The sequence below is a fragment of the Nomascus leucogenys genome, chromosome 10 (assembly GCF_006542625.1).
Source record: "Nomascus leucogenys isolate Asia chromosome 10, Asia_NLE_v1, whole genome shotgun sequence".
Lineage (NCBI taxonomy): Eukaryota > Metazoa > Chordata > Mammalia > Primates > Hylobatidae > Nomascus > Nomascus leucogenys.
Window position 1 is genome coordinate 5,050,371 of NC_044390.1, and position 21,188 is coordinate 5,071,558.

The 21,188-nt window shown below is 45.4% G+C and overlaps 1 protein-coding gene and 1 pseudogene across 2 annotated transcripts in view; both read right to left on the bottom strand.

Annotated features, from left to right (window-relative positions):
- The window catches only part of ZNF813 (zinc finger protein 813), a 26,486-nt gene extending 11,193 nt beyond the window's left edge, over window positions 1-15,293 (bottom strand). For both annotated transcript variants that reach the window (XM_030819747.1, XM_030819746.1), the window contains exon 1: window positions 15,253-15,293. The gene's annotated coding sequence lies outside the window, so the exon portion shown is untranslated. The remainder of the gene's footprint in view (window positions 1-15,252) is intronic.
- Window positions 2,857-3,807, bottom strand: LOC100598982 (annotated as a pseudogene).
- Window positions 15,294-21,188: the final 5,895 nt, after the last annotated feature.

Below are 21,188 nucleotides of genomic sequence, written 5' to 3' on the forward strand. Positions count from 1 at the left end.
CTAAAAATACAAAAAGCAACTGGGCTTGGTGGGTGTCTGTAATCCCAGCTACTCAGGAGGCTGAGGCAGGAGAATCACTTGAACCCAGGAGGTGGCAGTTGCAGTGAGCCAAGATCATGCCACTGCACTTCAGCCTGGGTGACAATGTGAGACTCAAAAATAAAATAAAATAAAAATAAAAATACAATAATTAGCTGGGTGTGGTGGCACACACCTGTAATCTCAGCTACTTGGGAGGCTGAGGCACAAGAATCACTTGAACCCAGGAAACAGAGGTTGCAGTGAGCCAAGATCACAAGACTGCACTCACAGCCTGGGCAATAGAGTGAGATTCTGTCTCTCAAAAAAAAAAAAAAAAAAAAAAAAAAAGCATTTCTGATGTGATTGATGCAGAGATAATAGAACCTGAGTAACATGATAGAGACTGACGGGCAGAGGGAACTTCAGATGGAGGTGGGCAGGAATGGGAGACAGCTCTGAGCCTAGACCTGAAGGAGGAGAAAGGGACAGGGCTGTGATCATTTAGGGACATAGAGTAAGAGCAGGGACAATGATCAGAGACAGGAAGGGTTTTGTTGTTTGGGAAAACAGAAAAGCAAATGTGACTGAGGGATTCATGAGATGAGGGCAAGCTCCCAGGAGGAGGCTGGACACTGGCAGGGGCCCTGGACACAGGGCTGTGGAGCCACGGCAAGGGGTTGGGCTTTTGTCCTGGGGGACACGGGAAGCAGGTGGAGGGTTCCCTGCCAGGGACTGACATGACCTGCTTTAGATTTTGCTGTGATGTCCTCATACAGAGAAAGGCCTCGAAGATGGTCTCTGTGTCTGAGTCTACACCTCTGTTTCTTCCATTCTTTTGCATTTTTTTATTCTTTTTTATTTTTGGGGTACTACATCCCATTTAAAATTCTAATTTCAACTGGGCGCTCCCCTCTCCCACAAGAAAAGCCACACCCAGACACGCACTCTATTTGCCAATCATTTCAGGGACCAGGGTCACCCAGGTTGAGCTTTTCTGGTCCGGCCCCTCATCTCCTAGTTGCAGGGAGGCTCACTGGGGCTCAGAGAAAGAGAAATTTTCACCAAGTTACCCTGAGAATGTCTGAGATGAGTGAAAACATGTGCCTGAATTCTTACATTGGAGCCTGGAAGTGCTAATGGGAAGGGTTGGTCTTTATCACCCCTATCCTTGAAAATTAGAGAAGCATCTTTCACATGCCTGGGCTAAAGAAACTTCATTTGCAAGGTTCTGATGCCATTGATTCCCAACATTTAATTTTTCCTTACAAGAAAATCACAGTAACATTTATAAAACACAGAAGTGTGAACACACAGCTATTGACCTTGAAAACAGTGAAAGAGGGTCAGCTGTAGAACTAAGATATAAGCAAAATTTTTCAATCAAGAATACATGGGTGGCCAGGTTCAATGGATCATGCCTATAATCTCAGCACTTTGGGAGGTTGAGGTGGGTAGATTACCTGAGGTTAGGAGTTTGAGACGAGCCTGGCCAACATGATGAAACCCCATCTCTACTAAAAATCCAAAAATTTAGCTGGGCGTGGTGGCTGGGTGCCTGTAGTCCCAGCTACTCAGGAGGCTGAGGCAGGAGAATCACTTGAACCCAGGAGGCAGAGGTTGTAGTGAGCCTAGATCACACCATTGCACTCTAGCCTGAGCAACAAGAGTGAAACTCCATCTCAAAAAAAGAAAAAAAAAAAGAATACATGGGTGCTTTTAGAATAGCATTCCATGTTGGGGAAAAGCTGAGGTAGGGCTTGCTAGTCTGACATAATATAAAAAGAGTCTTGGAATATGCCGGGGTCCAGGGTCTAAAACCCCTTGTGGCCTTTGGAACACCAAGCTCTGTGCCAAAGGGTTGAAGCCTGCCCTGCTGCACCATAATCTAAGCCCAGGGCATAAAACCCCTCGTAGGCTCTGGAATGTGCCCAGACTGGCTGCTTCCTTGCTTCTAGCACTCCCAGGCTCATAAAATAATTGTATCTTAAACTAGAAGAACATGATCTCAAGTTCCCCATGATCTCAAGTCACAGAACATGTTCCATATAAATGCTAAACTGACACACCCCTATAGATCATGTGCTTGATGCACCACTTCCTTTCAACCCCCACATCCTCACCACCTGCTTCTTTATTTGATCACCAATAAATAGTGTGGGCTTCCAGAGCTCGGGTCTGTTGCAGCCTCCATACCCGCATTGGCCCCCTGGACCCACCTTATGCATTCTTAACTTGTCTTTTCTCATTCCTTTGACTCCGCCAGACTTCGTAGCCCCCATGGCCTCGTGTTTGGTCTGGCCACCCCAAAAGTTCCATGCCAATCCAATCCATCTTTCAACATTAGTCCAGAATGGACCAGAGGGCCTTGAGGGAAACATGCACTTACTAGCTCACAGCTCAAGATGTTCACAGATGACATAAGGAAAGAAAACTGAAAAATAGACTAATTGGTTAAACTACATTTTGATGTTAAGGTAAAAGGTCACTGACATCTTTACCAGGTACACACGGAAACAATCAAACTTCTGTATTAGGTACTAAAGGTTTTCAATAAAAAATAAAGACTAGAAAGCATGCAGACCTCAATCTGAACCACACGCAACTAGTTTCCAACAGAAACTATTTTGAAATTGTTTTTTAAAAAAATCTAACAAATTCTGGGGTCAACAGGAAAATAACTGGAAAATATACAGAAAAAAATGATGTGAGCTGATTATAGGATGTGACAAAGGCATCTTTCAGAAGTTATTATTATTATTATTTTACATCACAACATGCTTTTTAAAGACATTATGCATTGGGCTCACATTCCCTTAAATGTTGTTTCCAAAGGTTCTCACCCTCTAGCCCAGCTGGAATCTCCAGGAAGAGGCAGAGACGGTTTGGCGAAAAAGAGGCAGGGGAGGAGGGGGTGGTGAAAGGAGAAAGCAGCCTTCCAGTTAAAGATCAGCCCTGAGGTAAAGCTCAGCTTCAGGCAGGCTGGCCTCAGGCGGAGTCAGGGTCAGAGGGAGGAGCAGCACCAGGGTGGGTCTGGGGCATTCTACATCTCATTCAGGTCAAGCGGAGTCTGGTCCAGCATCCTGTGTGTACAGAGGTGTTCCTCTTTGGTGCATTTCAGTTTATCTTCCAAGTCATCATTGTCTTTTTGAGCTTGGTGACTGATCTCTTAGCAAACTCAGCACGGGTCTCTGCCTCCTTGAGATTATCAGTAAGAATCTTCATCTCTTCCTCACATTTGTCTTCTTTTTGAGAGTACTTTTCTTCAGCTGCACTCAGACACTTCAGGTTCTGGTCCATCAGTCTGATCTGCTCATCCATCTCTCAATAATGGGACTCTGCCAGCTCAGCTCATTCCTCTGTGCATTCCATGTCTCCTTCAATGATCACCAACTTACGAGCCACCTCTTCATACTTCCCATCTGCCTCTTCTGCAATGTGCTTAGCTTCTTTGAGTTGGATTTCCTGGAGTTCCATCTTTTCTTCATCTTTTAAGACCCAGATTTCAATAACGTTTATATCTCTCTCACTCTCAGCAGCAGCTTTTCCTGCTTCTTCCAGCTTTTGCAGGGCAGTGGCCAGGCGCTCCTGAGCACAGTCCAGCTCTTCTTCAACCAGCTGGATCCTACCGTTCACAGAGGCCACCTCAGCCTCAGCCTGTTCCCGGGCCCACCTTTCTCCCTCAGCTTCTCACTGGAAGCGCTCAGCTCGCTCCTCTGCATCACCTGCCTGGTGCAGCAGAACCTGGATCTTGCGCTTCACTTCCCTGATGGTGGTGATCCCAGCCATGGTGCCCACCCAGCTACTGCTCATGCTCCGGTTCCTGCCTCCTCCATTCGGCGTTGCAGACTCATCTCCATGATTATGTATTAAAAAAGAAATTTTGAAAACTAAGATTTATCTCAGCCAGGCGTGGTTGCTCACGCCTGTAATCCCAGCACTTTGGGGGGCCAAGGCGAGTGGATCACCTGAGGTCAGGAGATCAAGGCCAGCCTGGCCAACATGGTGAAACCCCATCTCTGCTAAAAGTACAAAAATTAGCCTGGTGTGGTTGTGCGGGCCTGTAGTCCCACATACTCGGGAGGTTGGGGCAAAAGAATCCCTTGAACCTAGGAGGCAGAGGTTGCAGTGAACCGAGATCACGCCACTACACTCCAACCTGGGTGACTGCATGAGATTCTGCCAAAAAACAAAACAAAACAAAACCTACAATTTATCTCAAACTGAAAAAAAAAAAGGAATAAAGAAAGCAATGAAGAGGAAACAAAGTAAATCTATTACACATAAGAACAAACGTACTTTTGATGTCTCTTTTGTTTTTTATTTTATTTTTTGTTTGCGTGTTTGTTTTTGTGAGATGGAGACTCACTCTGCCACCAAGGCTGCAGTGCACTGGCACAACTTCAGCTCATTGCAACCTCTACTTCCCAGGTTTAAGCGATTCTTGTGCCTTGGCCTCCCCAGTAACTGTGACTACAGGTGCACACCACCATGCCTGCCTAACTTTTGTCTTTTTAGTAGAGACCAGATTTCACCATGTTGGCCAGGCTGCTCTTGAACTTCTGACCTTAGGTGACCCACTCACCTCCATCTTCCAAAGTGCTGGGGTTACTGGCAGGAGCCACCATGTTTTGATGTCTCCTTTAAAAAGTACTATATAGGCTAGGTTCGGTGTCTCATCCCTGTAATCCCAGTACTTTGGGAGGCCAAGGCAGGAAGATTCTTTGAGCTCAGGATTTTGAGACCAGCCTGGGAAACATAGTGAAACCCGTTTCTACAAAAAAAATACTTGTCTGACTTGGTGGCTCATGCCTGTGGTCCCAGCTACACAGGAAGCTGAAGTAGGAGGATCGCTTAAGCCCAGGAGGTGGAGGCTGCAGTTAGAAGAGATCACACTGCACTCCATCCTGGGCGATAGAGCCAGGCCCTGTCCCAAAATATTAATTTTTAATTAATTTAATTAAAAGTATTATGTAATAACAGAAAGTGATTTTTTTCCCACTTCACTGCCCCACTTCCTACCCCCGCTCTGTGAAAAGGGAATAGAGTGATTCACAACTGAATAAGTCACTGCCCTCTGGCTGAATAGGGATTCCAAGTGGAAGCTGACCTCTATGCCAAGATTTATAGAATGTACATGTCTTATAGATAGGAATTTTTAAATTCTCAATCTCATCTGTATAAAGAAATTTTAAGTTATTAGATTATATACACAGAACTCAACATGTCACAAGTAATCATATCCAATGAACTCACCCACTCATCTGAACACAAAGTCCCCCACCCCTTTTATTCTTTTGAGACAGAGTCTCGCTCTGTTGAGCAGGCTGGAGTGCAGTGGCATGAGCTTGGCTCACTGCAGACTGGACCTCCTGGGATCAAGTGATCCTCCTGCCTCGGCCTCCAGAGTAGCTGGGGGTACAGGTGTGCACCATCACACCCGGTTAATTTTATTATTTATTTATTTTGGCAGAGATGGGGGTCTTACTATGTTGCCCAGGCTGGTCTTGAATACCTGGACTCAAGCAATCCCCTTGCCCCAGTTTCCAAAAATGGTGGGATTACAGGAGTGAGCCCCTTTTTCAGGCACCAATGCAACCTCACACTCAAGTAGAAGAAAAATTATTATTCCAGTTAGTTAAAGAAATTCCTGGAGTACAGGCTGAGGACAATCCACCTGGGTTAGCTGTAAATCATGCACCAGTAGTAGCAGAATCAAAACCAGGAGCAACTCCTGTTCAGGTTCGTCAGTACCCAGTTCCCCAAAAGTCCACACAGGGCATCTGCAAGCATTTAGAAAGGCTCTATAAACATGAGATTTTAGTCCAATGCCAGTTGCCTTAAAATACTCCACTTTTGCCAGTTCAGAAGCCATTGCCAGGGCCAGGGTCTAATGAATATAGGCCGGTGCAAGATTTGCATGTTATAAACCAGGCCACGGTAACTATCCATCCAGTGGTACCCAACCCATATACTTTGATAGGATTCCAGCAAGTGCTACCTAGTTTACAGTCTTAGACTTAAAGGATGCTTTCTTTTGTATCTGTCTGGAACCAGTTAGTCTGCCTATCTTTGCATTTCATAAGACAATGAAGCGTCACAGTTCACCTGGAGTAGACTCCCACAAAGTTTTAAAAACTCTCCCACAGCCGGGCACGGTGGTTCACGCCTGTAATCCCAGCACTTTGGGAGGCCGAGGCAGGTGGATCACAAGGTCAGGAGATCGAGACCATCCTGGCTAACAAGGTGAAACCCATCTCTACTAAAATACAAAAATTAGCCGGGCGTGGTGGTGGGCACCTCTAGTCCCAGATACTGGGGAGGCTGAGGCAGGAGAATGGCGTGAACCCAGGAGGCGGGAGGAGGTGGAGCTTGCAGTGAGCCGAGATCGCACCACTGCACTCCAGCCTGGGCGACAGAGTGAGACTCCGTCTCAGACAAACAAACAAACAAAAAAACTCTCCCACAATCTTTTTTTTTTTTTTTTGAGATGGAGTCTTGCTCTGTTGCCCAGGCTGGAGTGCAGTGGCAAGATCTCAGCTCACTGCAACCTCTGCCCCCTGGGTTCAAGGAATTCTCCTGCCTTAGCCTCCGGAGTAGCTAGGATTTCAGGTGCCAGCCACCGCACATGGCCAGTTTTCGTATTTTTAGTAGAGACGGGGTTTCACCATCTTGGCTGGTCTGGTCTTGGACTCCTGACCTCGTGATCTGTCCGCCTCGGCCGCCCAAAGTGTTGGGATTACAGGCGTGAGCCACCATGCCCAGTTCTCTCCCACAATCTTCAGAGAAACATTGGCCTCAGACCTTATGGCTTATACCCCGCCAAATAACAACTGCACCTTGTTGCAGTATGCAGATGAGCTTCTTTTGCCGGCACCAATCTAAGAGGACTGTTATCGGGGAACCCAGGATCTCTTCCATTTCCTACGGAAAGTAAGTTACAAAATATCAAAAAAGAAAGCCCAAATTTGCCATGAAGAGGTTACATATCTAGGTGTCATGGTGAGCCATGAGGAACGCTGGTTTGGCAATGAGAGGAAGCAAGCCATTTGTGCTCTTCCAATCCCAACCACCCAACGTCAAATAGGAATTTTTAGAGGCAGCAAGATTCCGGATTCCAAATTTTTCACTGATGGTCAAGTCGTTAATATGAAGCCACAAAAGGAGGAGAAATGGGGCCCTTCCTTTGAAAACCTAATCAAGAAATAGACTTCAAGCAGGTCAAGGAAGCTTTAACTAAGGCCCAAGCCTTAAGACTACCAGACCTAACTAAGCCTTTCTTTCTATATGTTAATGAACAAAAAAAAATGGCTATAGGGGTTCTGACTCAAGTTATAGGATCGTGGCATCGCCCAGGGGCATATTTATCCAAACAACTAGACTCCGTGGTGTCAAGATGGCCTCTCTGCCTTAAGGCATTAGCTGCCACCATCTTGTTAACACAAGAAGCTAGCAAATTAACTCTAGGACAGCAACTAACCATCCGGGTGCCACACTGAGTCATAACTTTGACGGATCAAAGAAGGCACCATTAGTTATCAAACCTGAGGATGACTCAGTACCAAGGGCTTCTATGTGAAAATCCTTATACGACTTTAGAACAGTAAACACCCTAACCCGGCTATTCTGCTCCCAGTCGGACAGGCAGCTCCCCTCCATAACTGTGTCGAAACAGTAGACGAGGAATTCCCCAATGAGAAAGATCTTACAGACAGACCCCTCAGAGACCCCGATGTCAGGTACTTCACAGGTGGAAGTAGTTCTGTGCTAGAAGAGTTTGGACATGCCAGGCATGCAGTGGTAACATTAGACTCAGCAGTAGAGGCTCAGCCTCTGCCTACTGGAACATCAGCTCAAAAGGCAGAACTAATAGCCCTGACGAGAGCACTGTTGCTAGCAAAAGACAAGAAAGTCGATATTTACACTAATTCTAAGTACGCTTTTACTACATTGCATGTACATGGCACTATATATAAAGAGAGAGGATTTTTAACAGCTAGAGGAAAGAAATAAAGCACAAAGAAGAGATTCTACAGCTCTTAAAGGCTATATAGACTCCAGAAAAAGTAGCTATAATGCACTGCAGAGGGCACCAAAAGGCAAGGATGCCAGAAGCCAAAGGAAACAGGCAGACAGAGAGGCAAAGCAGGCAGCAATCATTATGCTGCATTTTAAAGAAGAAGCCTTAGCTTTGCCTCTCCTCCCAGAACCTCCTCTCCAAGAGGACCCAAGTTATACTCCAAATCAAAGAGGCTGGTTTGCCCAAGAAGATAAAAAATATATTAAAAGAAGGTAGTAGAAGTTCTTTGATAGGAGATTGGCCATTCCAAAGATGTTAGCTCCTAAGTTCGTGAAGCAAACTCATCAAGAAACTCCTATAAGAAAAACAGCATTAGCAACATTATGAAAGTGCCATTTCTTTTTTTTTTTTTTTTTTTTGAGATGGAGTCTCGCTCTGTCACCTAGGCTGGAGTGCAGTGGTGCAATCTTGGCTCACTGCAACCTCTGCTTCCTGGGTTCGAGCGTTTCTTCTGCCTCAGCCTCCCTAGTAGCTGGTATTACAGGCATCTGCCATCACGACTGGCTACTTTATTTGTTTTTCCAGTAGAGACCGGGTGTCACCATGTTGCTCATACTGGTCTTGAACTCCTGACCTCGTGATCTGCCCACCTTGGCCTCCCAAAGTGGTAGGATTACAGGCATGAGCCACCGTGCCCGGCCACAAAAGTGCCATTTCTATGTGCCATGGCTCTCTGCTGTCATTTGAGCCATTTGTAAACAATGCTTAACCTGTGCTCAGAATAACCGTGACAGGGGCCCACTTGGCCCCCAAGAGTTCAAGAAGCAGGAGCCATGCCTTGTGAAAACTTGGTTATAAACTTTACCGAACTGCTCTGTGCCAGAGGATGTCAGTATATGCTAGTGCTTATCTGCACCTTTTCAAGATAAGTTTAGGCTTTCCCCACCAGGACAGAAAAAGCATGAGAAGTGACTAAAGACTTCTTCCCAGGTTTGGACTGCCTCTATCTCTAAAGTCAGAAAATGGGCCGGCATTTGTAGCTGAAATAGTGCGAGATTTAACAAGACTGCTAAAAATAAAATAGAAGTTACACACAGCCTATTGGCCGGAAAATTCAAGAAAAGTAAAATACATGAACCAGACGCTAAGCAGCTACTGAAGAAATACTGCCAAGAAACTCACCTGAGATAAGATCAGGTCTTCCGTATGGTTGTCCTCTGAGTCAGCTGCACCCCCACCAAACAAACTAGGTATTCACCTTATGAGAGTTCGTTCAGTCGGCCTCTCCAATCATAAGTCAAATTAAAAGTGATCTCCAAGAACTAGAGGAATTAACTTTAAGTAAAAAAATGCAGACTTTAATAATAGCCATGCAAGAAATCCATAACCGAGTATGGGAAAGAATGCCTATAGGTCTCACAGATCCGGGACACCCCTTTAAACATGGAGACTCCATTTAGGTTAAAAAGTAGAATCCAACTTCCCTAGGACCCATATAGCATGGGCCCTATACTATAATCTTGTCCACTCCACTGCTGTTAAACTTGCAGGAATCATGCCTTAGATCCACCACAGTCAGCTGAAACTGGCAGCTCAGGACAAGTGGACCAGCCAGCAAGACCCAGATCATCCAACTCGGCTGATCCTGAGACGAGACCAAGCTGCTGCTGAGGACGCCAGCCCTGCTCTGGTCACTCCGGAGGCTGACCAGTCTATGCATGGCTGAAGCTGGAGGGGATGACAAGCCCTGCTCTAGTCACACACCGGAAGCTGACTAGTCTATGCATGGCCAAAGCTTGAGGACTCATCAAGCCAGTAAATGTGGTTAGAAATCTTGATTAGTAGTTTTCCTTGTAATACTAACTGTTTTACTATTGTTCTGTCGTCGTGGTCAAACTCCTCCCCAGGCAAGGCCCTCTTCTGTCCTTGCTGGATGTGAATATGCTGTACATTGTTTTGCTGTTGTTACCCCCCTTAACCATGGTAGAAGAAACAATATAGAAAGGTGTCCCCACTGTACACATACTACCTGGTCAGGGAACAGGATAAGTAAGACTCTATTGCACCATACCTATTATGAGTGTACAAGGACTCGCTTAAGAACTTGTACTTATAAAGGCCAGACACGGTCGCTCATGCCTGTAATTCCAGAGCTTTTGGAGGCCACGATGGGTGGATCACCTGAGGTCGGGAGTTCGAGACCAGCCTCACCAGCATGGAGAAACCCTGTCTCAAAGAAAAATACAAAATTAACCAGGCATGGTGGTGCATGCCTGTAATCACAGCTATTCAGGAGGATGGGGCAGGAGAATCGCTTGAACCCAGGAGGTGGAGGTTGCGGTGAGCCACGATCATGCCATTGCACTCCAGCCTGGGCAACAAGAGCGAAACTCCGTCTCAAAAAAAAAAAAAAAAAAAAAAGACTTGTACTTATAATCAGACCATCTACTCAATTTGTGACCCAGGAAATAACCAACCTTATGTATGTTATAACCCCAAGCTTTCACCCAGTGAATAGTTTAAAATACATGCAAGGTCAAAAGAAAGTCTTCTCTTAAACCAAACCAAGGTCCCTCCCTTTTACCGAGGGCCTATTTCTCTGTATTTTGATGCTTGTCAAGCAGCAGACCTAGACTCACCCGTCTGTGGTAACCCACCTATACAAAGATACTATAGAAATGACTACAAATATGTATGCATGCCAGCCTGTCCCCCTGGGACCCAGAAAAAGATTGTCAGTATTGCATATCGTGGCACCCCAGCACACAACAAAGGCCAATTATGCTTACCAAAATGCCGGTAAAACCAGACTGTGAAACAAAAACCTGTCATTCTGTAAATTTCGCCATTCTAAAGCCAGACTTACCCGTGTGGACTGCAGGTTACCCCATACATGTCTCCACACACACCCCTACCCAGCAACCTACGTATATGTTATCAAAAAGGAACCCCGACCAGCAACAATTCTGAGTCTTTAAATCATTCCATAAGCATGCAGACCAGAAGTTACCAGAGCCTCCTCCTTTAGCTAAAAGCCTGTTTGCTCGGCTGGCTGAAAACACTGCTAGCAGCTTAAGCATTTTCTCATGTTATGTTTGTAGAAGGACTAACATAGGAGACCAATGGCCTTCAGAAGCAAAAGGGTTAATGTCACAAGATAATTTAACTGACTCTTCCCTGAACCGATGCCCACAAGTTTAAGCCCCTAGCTCTTTTTTTTTTTTTTTTTTTTTTGAGACGGAGTCTCACTCTGTCACCCAGGCTGGAGTGCAGTGGCGCGATCTCTGCTCACTGCAAGCTCCGCCTCCCAGGTTCATGCCATTCTCCTGCCTCAGCCTCCCGAGTAGCTGGGACTACAGGCTCCCGCCACCAGGCCCGGCTAATTGTTTTTTTTATTTTTAGTAGAGATGGGGTTTCACCGTGTTAGCCAGGATGGTCTTGATCTCCTGACCTCGTGATCTGCCAGCATCGGCCTCCCAAAGTGCTGGGATTACAGGTGTGAGCCCCCTGCACCCGGCCTTAAGCCCCTAGCTCTTAAAAACTTCCATTATCAGGAGATACTGTCTTGCTTACTAAGGAAAGGCTTTTACGGGCTCAGTAGAAGAATTAACTTGTTTAAGACAGCAATATTATAATAAAATACTAAAGAAAACTTTGTGGCAAGGAAAAGATGACTCCAGATCACCTCATCCAATCCATTTTCCCGTTTCTCTTCTCTAAACCACACCTAGTATCAGCTTGAAGCTCCAAATACCTGGCAAGCACCCTCTGGTCTCTATTAGAACTGTGGGCCACAGGCCTACTGATAGTTGCCAGGAAAAAGGATAAGAGCTTGTGTGCTTGAAACAATTAGACCATGTTTCTTCTCACTCCCACTGCAACAGGGAGAAACTTGAAGGTATCTTGTCTAAAATAAAATCAAAGAAAAAACAAAAGAGATATAGACATAAGAAAAGACATAAAAATAGAAGATTAGAAAGACACAGACTGGCCCCCTGAAAGACTAATTCAGTACACTAGGCCAGCTACCTGGGCACAAGATAAGTCATAAGGGTATCGCACCCCAATTTACACGCTTAACCACATCATAAAGTTGCAAGCAGTACTTGAAATCGTCACTGACGAAACAGCAAATGCATTAGACTTACTGGCCCAGCAAGCCACAAAAATGAGAAATGCCATCTACCAAAATAGATTAGCTTTCGACTACTTCCTAGCCCAGGAAGGAGGAGTATGTAGAAAGTATAATCTAACTAATAGCTGCCTAGAAATCGGTGACAATAGGAAGGCTGTTATAGAAAGAACTGCCAGAATGAAAAAATTAGCCCATGTTCCAGTCCAGACTTAGACAAAACAGACTCCTGAGTCCCTCTTTTGAGGCTGGTTTTCCTCCTTCAGTAGATTCAAAACCTTAATAGTAGTTCTAGCCATACTAAGAATTTGTTTAATACTCCCTTGCCTCTTACCTCTCCTTGTTAAGAGCATTCAATCAACTATAGAAGCAATTGTGACCCGACAGACTACCACTCAGCTAATAGTTCCATATAAGTATCAGCCTGTGCCTAAAGAAGAAAACCTGCTTTTTCATGAAGAATCAAGTAATAGTGGTGCTTTCTATTAAAATCTTGTTTATAAAAAGCATCAAAGGGAGAAAACTGAGGCAGAAATTAAAAAAATAAATATGCATTCATTCACTCCAAGAAAAGTAACAGGAAAGGCAAGGGTTAAAAAGAAAAGAACAAGTTTTCCTCTGCCTAACAAGCCCACTTCAAGGACAGTTATGACATAAGGCTGTTTGAGAAGTCGAAGCCAAAGGAATGGGCTCCAGACACCTCCTCCCCTTTAGAACAAGAGTGAAAGAAAGAAAGAGAACAAATGTATTTAGCTGTTCTTGTTTTTCTTTCAATGCAGCTACAAGACCACCAGCCATGCAAGGCTACAAGTTATGCTATGCTATAGATTACATGACCTATCATTATATGATTAACTGCTTTTATTTTGCTTCTGTAAGCCTGCTTATAAAAACCCCACTCTTTGTTGAAATGCTCAGCTTGTTAGATGTAAATCCACTGAGCCAGTGCGTACCTTAAATAAACATCCTCCTGTCTCCCCCATATCAGTCTCTCTAGTCCTCAGTTTCCCACAACACCATCTCTGTGCCTCCTCTGCTTTCCCCATTAAATTCTCTCTTCCCTGTTATACCCCTTGTCCCCACTCTCTGGCAGCCTAGATCCCCAGGTGTCCTCCCTGCTGTGGTTCTCCCTCTATTCTCCTTGCCACCAGCACCACTCTGCTCTGTCTGCCCTGGCTCCAAATCCCTCCTCCTCTCCCTCACTCTGATGAGCCTCCCTCTTTGCTGCCCCTCTCCCTACCTTGCTGTCCTTCATCTCTCTGTACATCTAGCTTTTCTCTGCATGTCTCCAGTTGCTTTTCTCCTCCTGCTTTCTTCTGTTTTTTTGTTTTTTTACTTTTGCTGTCTCTTGGCAAATCCCTCACCCATTCTCTACTTTGCCATCTGTTATGAGTCTTTCTCATTCTTTTCTCTTTCTCAGGTTTTCTACTGCCTGTGTCTCCTGATCCCTTTGGCCCACACAATCACAGGATGGTTTGGAGTAAGATGCCTGCATCCCAGGGGAGCACATTTTCAAGGGGCTGGAGCTGGGCAGGGAAGAACATCCCGTGTCACAGGATGTGGGCAAAAGAAAGAGAAATCAGATTGTTACTGTGTCTACGTAGAAAAGGAAGACATAAGAAACTCCATTTTGATCTGAACTAAGAAAAATTGTTTCTGCTTTGAGATGCTGTTAACCTGTAAATTTTTCCCCAACCCTGTGCTCACAGAAACATGTGCTGGATTGAATCAAAGTTTAATGGACTTAGGGCTGTGCAGGATGTGCCTTGTTAACAATATGTTTGCAGGGAGTATGCTTGGTAAAAGTCATCACCATTCTCCATTCTCGATTAACCAGGGACACAATGCACTGCGGAAAGCCTCAGGGACCTCTGCCCAAAAAAGTCTGGGTATTGTCCAAGGTTTCCCCCCACTGAGACAGCCTGAGATATGGCCTCGTGGGAAAGGAAAGACCTTACATCCCCCAACCCGACACCCTTAAAGGGTCTGTGCTGAGGAGGAGGAGTGAAAGAGGGAGGCCTCTTTGCAGCTGAGATAAGAGGAAGGCTTCTGTCTCCTGCTGGTCCCTGGGAATGGAATGTCTAGGTGTAAAGCTGACCATTTCCATTCGTTCTATTCTGAGATAGGAGAAAACCGCCCTGTGGCTGGAGGTGAGATATGCTGGCAGCAATACTGCTCTGTTACTCTTTGCTACACTGAGACGTTTGGGTAAAGAGAAGCATAAATCTAGCCTACGTGCACATCCAGACACAGTACCTTTCCTTGAGCTTATTCATGATACAGATTCCTTTGCGCACATGTTTCTCTGCTGACCTTCTCCCCACCTGTTGCCCAGCTACACTCCCCTCGCTAAGATAGTAAAAATAATGATCAATAAATACTGAGGGAACTCAGAGGCTGGCACTGGTGCGGGTCCTCCGTATGCTCAGCGCCGGTCCGCTGGGCCCACTGTCCTTTCTCTATACTTTGTGTCTTATTTCTTTTCTCAGTCTCTCTTCCCACCTGACGAGAAATACCCACAGGTGTGGAAGGGGTGGCTCCCTTCAACAGGACAAGCCCCGGGCACCTCCCCTACGTGGGCTCAGGGGAAGCCATGACTGCGGAGGGGAGACCTAGGGAGCAGCAGGGCCCGGCAGGAGGAGGGAGGCGGGGGGCGAGGGCGCCTTAAGACAAGGGTGGGGTCTGCAGGATCCCAGGACCAGACAGAGGACGCGGCCTTCCCGGGACTGGGGCCGCGGTTCTGCGCTCCATGGGCCGAAGAGGGCGAGAATCCACTTCTCGGGTGAGGACTTTAAAAAGCGCGGGGTGGGAGGAGTCAGAGAAAGGTTTAGAGCAGGAAAAATGCGCGATAGAAAGTGTATACATTGCCGTATAACAGAAAGACCCGGGACGGGACCAGCCTCAGGGCGACCTTAAACACAAAAGGAAGCGACCCCCGGACTCTCACGGGGTCATCTCAATTTGCTCTGGGTGAAGGAAGATGGCTGAGAATTTCCAGGTTTGTGGGGACCCCACGCCCCAGGTACAGAAGCGCCAGGAACCTGGGAAGCGCAGACTTAATACAAGACAGAGCCAAACTCACGCGCTGCCGTGGGACCGTCACTCCACGCGATCCGCTTCCGGGTTTTCGCGAATCTGCGCGCAGGACAGAAGCCAGGCCTGGGCGGGACCTGGGATGAGGTGGGCGGGGCCTGGACGAGGTAGGGGCGGGGCGCCAGGCGGAGAGACCTTGCCCTTTGGAATGCGCAGAGGGCGGGGCCAGGGTGGGACCTGTGAGACCCTCACCCTCGCTCCAGCGCCTGTTTTAGGGTTTTGGAGTCGAGACCGGCCAGTAAAGTTGAGGCATGATTCAAAAGCCCTGGAATTGTCTGGAACGGGGGGATGCAAACTAGAATGTGAAATGCAAAGCCCTGCCTGGGTGGAACGTACGATTTCATGCTGATGGCCCACAGAACAGAATAGAAATCCTCTCCCTTTCTATCCTCCATTCACTCTGGAGGGAGAGTCCACCCTGTGCTCAGCTGCAGAGACTTCCCTAAAGCCACCGCCTGGGATGCGGGACCGAGTGCTGAGGCCAGGGAGGAGTGAGGTGATCACCTGCTGGATAAACACAGCAAGGATGCGGGCGCGGGGGCGGGAGCCTGAGGTCCCAGCTACTCAGGAAGCAGCGGCGGGAGGATCGCTGAGCCTGGGGGTCCAGGACAGCCTGGGCGACAAAGTAACACCCCCTCCCGCAGGGCTCTCTTCCTCGTCTCTCTCTCTTTTTTCCTTTTTTTTTTTGTGTGTGTGTGTTTTAAAATACAGTTTTGACTGTGTGAGATAGGGATCCAACAGTATTCTTTTCCATCTGGATATTCAGTTAGTTGTCTCAGCACATTTGTGGAAGAGATTTATTACTTTATTTATTTACTTATTTCTTTTGAGACAGAGTATTTCTCTGTCGCCCAGGCTAGAGGGCAGTGACGGGATCTCGGTTCACTGCAGCCTCTGCCTCCTGGGTTCAAGCGATTCCCCTGCCTCAGCCTCCGGAGTACCTGGATGTAGGGGTGGCCTGCCCCTAAACACCTGTGGGTGCTTCCCGTTAGGTGGGACGAAAGACTTGAGAAAAGGAATAAGACACAGAGACAAAGTGTAGAGAAGGAAAAGCGGGGCCCAGGGGACCGGTGCTGTGCTTACAGAGGACCCACACCGGCACCGGCCTCTGAGTTCCCTTAGTATTTATTCATAATTATCTTTACCATCACCGGTGCTGTGCTTTGAGATGTATATGCGAACATCTCCATAAACCTTTTAGCAGTATTGCTCCAGCAAGCCTCACCTTATTCCTAAAGGCGGTTTTCTCCTTACTCAGTAAACAAAGCACATTCTGCACCGCCCAAAATCCTTTTAACTTTAAGTCACCACAGCACATGTCTCTTGCAAGGACAAGGTTGGGGGTAGGGTCACAGATTAACAGCATCTCAAATACAGAACTAAATGGAGTCTCTTATGTCTACTTCCTTCTATATAGACACAGTAACAGGCTGATCTCTCTTTCTTTTCCCCACACCTGCCATTACAGGCGCGTGCTACCATGTCCGACCAATTTTTGTATTTTTGTAGACGGGTTTCACCATGTTGGCCAGGCTGGTCTCAAACTCTTGACTTCAAGTGATCCGCCTGCCTCAGCCTCCCAAAGTGCTGGGATTCCAGGCGTGAGCCACCGCACCTGGCCCAACAAATACTTTTTACTTCAGTTTCTAATTGTTGAGAAAATATAATTGAAACAAACAAAAAGTCTTCCGCCAATGAGAAATCATCTCCACGATGATAATAGAGAAATGGAAACCATTTCATTAATAAATAAGCCTTAGACCAGATTGTGATGGGAAATAGATGCAAACAGCTAAGAGGTTGAAAAAAGAGAAAGACATTTCACTGTTCTATCAACCCATTAAGTACATGTTTTCAAGATAAACACTAATCAGTCCTCAGGGAAGAGGATTTGACAACACCCTTGGTCACACATAGTTCATCCTGGCTCTACTTGGTAATGGAGGTGACCACCTGTGTCAGTTAATTAGCTTCATGCCAAGGAAGGGGAGAAACCCTAACCCATTTTTTTTTTGACAAGTGTGAGTTTCACATGACGACAGGTGCCTTCTCTGGTGAGGCTCCTAAAATCCAACAGAAACTGATGTCAGCAATAAATAATAAAATTTAGAATTTATGATTAAGTATACAGCTTATCTGAACACAAAGTGTGAGGCTAGCCACCGGCAAACATCAACTCCAAATGAATGGGATCAGCGTTCCAAAGCAGAGACGTTTAGGTTTCACGCACAGGGAAGGGCAGAGAAGCTTTAGGACAATCACCACATTTTCCATTCAAGACCAGTGCATAGGGTGCAGCAAGTTGATTGGTTATGGACTGATACACTTCAAGGAAGGTTACTTTATCACTCGATATAAAGGGACAATGATCCCTTTATATCAGATCCCTCCCAGAGATAAGGAGGTCTTATCTCTGGGGCTGCTTAGTCTTTCTAATTATTTAAAGGAAAACTCTTTTTTTTTTTTTTTTTAAGAAGGAGTCTTGCTCTCTTGCCCAGGCTGGAGTGCAGTGGCATGATCTCAGCTCACTGCAACCTACACCTCTCGGATTCAAGCAGTTATCCTACCTCAGCCTCCCAAGTAGCTGGGATTACAGGCATCTGCCACCACTTCTGGCTGATGTTCTTTATTTTTAGTTGAGACAGAGTCCCACCATGTTAGCCATGCTGGTCGTGGACTCTTGACATCAGGTGATCTGCTCAACTCAGCCTCCCAAAGTGCTGGAATTACAGGTGTGAGCCACCATGCCCAGCCTATAAGTGGCTTCTTTATAGCTAACACTATGCAAAACTTCTCATTGGTCATCATCATATTCAGTAGCATTGCTTTTGTCAATATCATGGAAACCATTATTCTCATTTGGAATAGTTTGCCGTTAACCCTCACAAATGCATCTGCAAGCCCTCATGCTAGACTTGTCCTCACCCTACAATCACCTGGGGGCAGGGTATGTCAGAGACCAAACACACGCTACATGTGTCTCAGTGGATTCTCTGCATCCCTGAGAAGTCTTTCCACCCAAAGTAATTTCCTTATAATATTTAGATCTTTGATCGTTTAAGTTATATGCAGATAATTGGAATCAGGCAAAGTACCTAAGAAGGATCTTGAAAGACATGAAAGGAAGTAAAAGGAAGAACATGAAGCCATTAGTTTACCTTAGAAATTCTTGAACTCACCACTCTGCCTTCCACAAAATAGACCTAAAGAGAGATATATCCTTCGACCCAGCAATCTCATTACTGGATATATGCCTAAAGGAATATAAATTGTTCTAGTGTAAAGACGCATGCGCATGTATGTTCGTTGCAGCAATATTCACAATAGCAAACATGAAGTCAATTTAAATGCCCATCACCGGTGGACTGGATAAAGAAAATGTGGTACCTATACACCATGGACTATGCAGACATAAAAAAGAACGAGATCATGTCCTTTGCAGGGACATGGATGGAGCTGGAGGCCATTTTCCTTAGCAAACTAACTCAGGAACACAAACCCAAATGCCACATGTTCTCACTTATAAGAGGGAGGTAAATGATGAGAAGACAGATACATAGAGGGGAACAACACACACTGGGGCCTATTGGAGGGCGTAGGGTGGGAGAAAGGAGAGGATCAGGAAATATGATTAGTGGGCACTAGAATTTATATCCTGGTGATGAAGTGATCTGTACAACAAACTCCCATGACACACGTTTACCTATGTAACAAATCTGTGCATGTACCCCTGAGCTTAAAAGTCTTTTAAAAATGAAAAAAACCTGGTTGGGCATGGTGGCTCACTCACGCCTGTAATCCTAGCACTTTGGGAGGCCTAGGCAGGCAGATCACCTGAGGTCAGGAGTTCGAGACCGGCCTGGCCAACATGGTGAAACCTCGTCTCTACTAAAAATCCAAAAATTAGCTGGGCGTGGTGGTGCACGCCTGTAATCCCAGCTACTTGGAAAGCTGAGAGAGGAGAATTGCTTGAACCTGGGAGGCAGAGGTTGCAGTGAGCTGAGATCACAACACTGCTCCCCAGATCTGGGCTACAGAGCAAGACTTGGTCTCAGAAAAAAAAAAAAAGAAATCAATGGACTCGTAAGCACAACTGAATACCAAATAATATAGAAATTTCATAGAAACATATAGTTTACCAATATTTAAGTATATATTACTATATAATTATATTGATGTATAGTTATAGTGGTACCTACACATCATGGACTATGCAGCCATAGAAAAAGAATGACATCATGTAAAAGATAGTATTGTAAAATACTATACTTTACTATAAAATACTATATTTTATATAACTATAACTAATGTAAGTATAATAAATGTATTTTACTATGTAAAATTTTACTATGTGAAATATAGTATTACAAATATAGTTTACCAATATATAGTATACCAATTTCTCTTAACAGAAATATACCAAATGGTAATAATTTTCTAGCTAGATTGGCAAATTGTTTTCTCAGTGCAAAAAAGTTTACTGATCCTATGATGTTGTAGCCATGTCTCCAACTGCTACTCCTGTGTTTATGTTGTTACCTGCCAAAAGGAATTTGGCTGGTAACTTACTAATTAACGAAGGTTACTAGTCATTTGAATATTTTTTATTTTTTGGGACTGAGTTTCGCTGTGTCGACCAGGCTGGAGTGTAGTGGCGTGATCTCGGCTCACTGCATCTTCTGCCTCTTGCATTCAAGCGATCCTCCTACCTCAGCCTCCTGAGTAGCTGGGATACCCGCCACCATGCCTGGCCTCATTTGCCTTTGAAAGAGAAAACTGTGTGTAATCCCAGCATTTTGAAAGGCCGAGGTGGGTGGATCACTTTGGGTCAGGAGTTCAAGACCAGCCTGGCCAACATGGTGAAACCCCATCTCTACTAAAAATAAAACAATTAGCCAGCACGGTGGTGTGTGCCTGTAATCCCAGCTACTTGGGTGGTTGAGGCAGGAGAATCACTTTAACCCGGGAGGCGGAGGTTGCAGTGAGCAGAGATTGCACCGCTGCACTTCAGCCTGGTCGACAGAGCAAGACAGTCTCAAAAAAAAAAGAAAAGAAAAGAAAAGAAAAGAAAAGAAAGTTATCCTGGATTATCTGGGTGGGTCCTATGTGTCCTTGAAGCAGAAATATATGTCAGAGAGATGCAATAGCGGAGGAAGTTAAGACCCAGGAGCACGAGGGTGATTTCACGTGCTGTATATTGAATATATGGGAACCAGGAGAAAAATGAATTCTGACAACAATCTGAATGAGCTTAGAAGTGAATTCCGCCCCCACAGTCTCAAGAGTCGATCCCATGGCTTTGACCTTGATTTTGGCCTGGTGAGACCAGACAGAGTACCCAGAAAAACCTGACACATTTCTCATCTGTGAACTGTGAGAAAATAAATGAGTGCTGTAGTAAACTGCTGGCTATACCGTGGCAATTCATAATAGAAAATTAATACACACCTCAACAAATGTAGTAAAATATTTAAACACTAAAATAAAAAGTAGTCATTTATATCTAGACATAATTTTCACCAGTTTGAGGTGTATCCTTCTGCCTATAGTTTTATAGAATATCTAAAATTGCATGTGAAATCACACACAACATATATATGTATATACACACCATTCAGATATTCTGTTCATTCTTCAATATTTAAATATATATTTGCAGAGTTACATTTCTAATTCAATAGCTTTCACCAATAAGTGATGTTTTCTTTTTTCTTTTCTTTTCTTTTTTTGAGATGGAGTTTCACTCTTGTTGCCCAGGCTAGATTGCAATGGCGTGATTTCAGCTCACCTCAACCTCTGCCAACTGGCTTGAAGCGATTCTCCTGCCTCAGCCTCTGGGGAAGCTGGGATTACAGGCACGCGCCGCCATGCCAGGCTAATTTTGCACTTTTAGTAGAGACAGAGTTTCACCATGTTGGTCAGGCT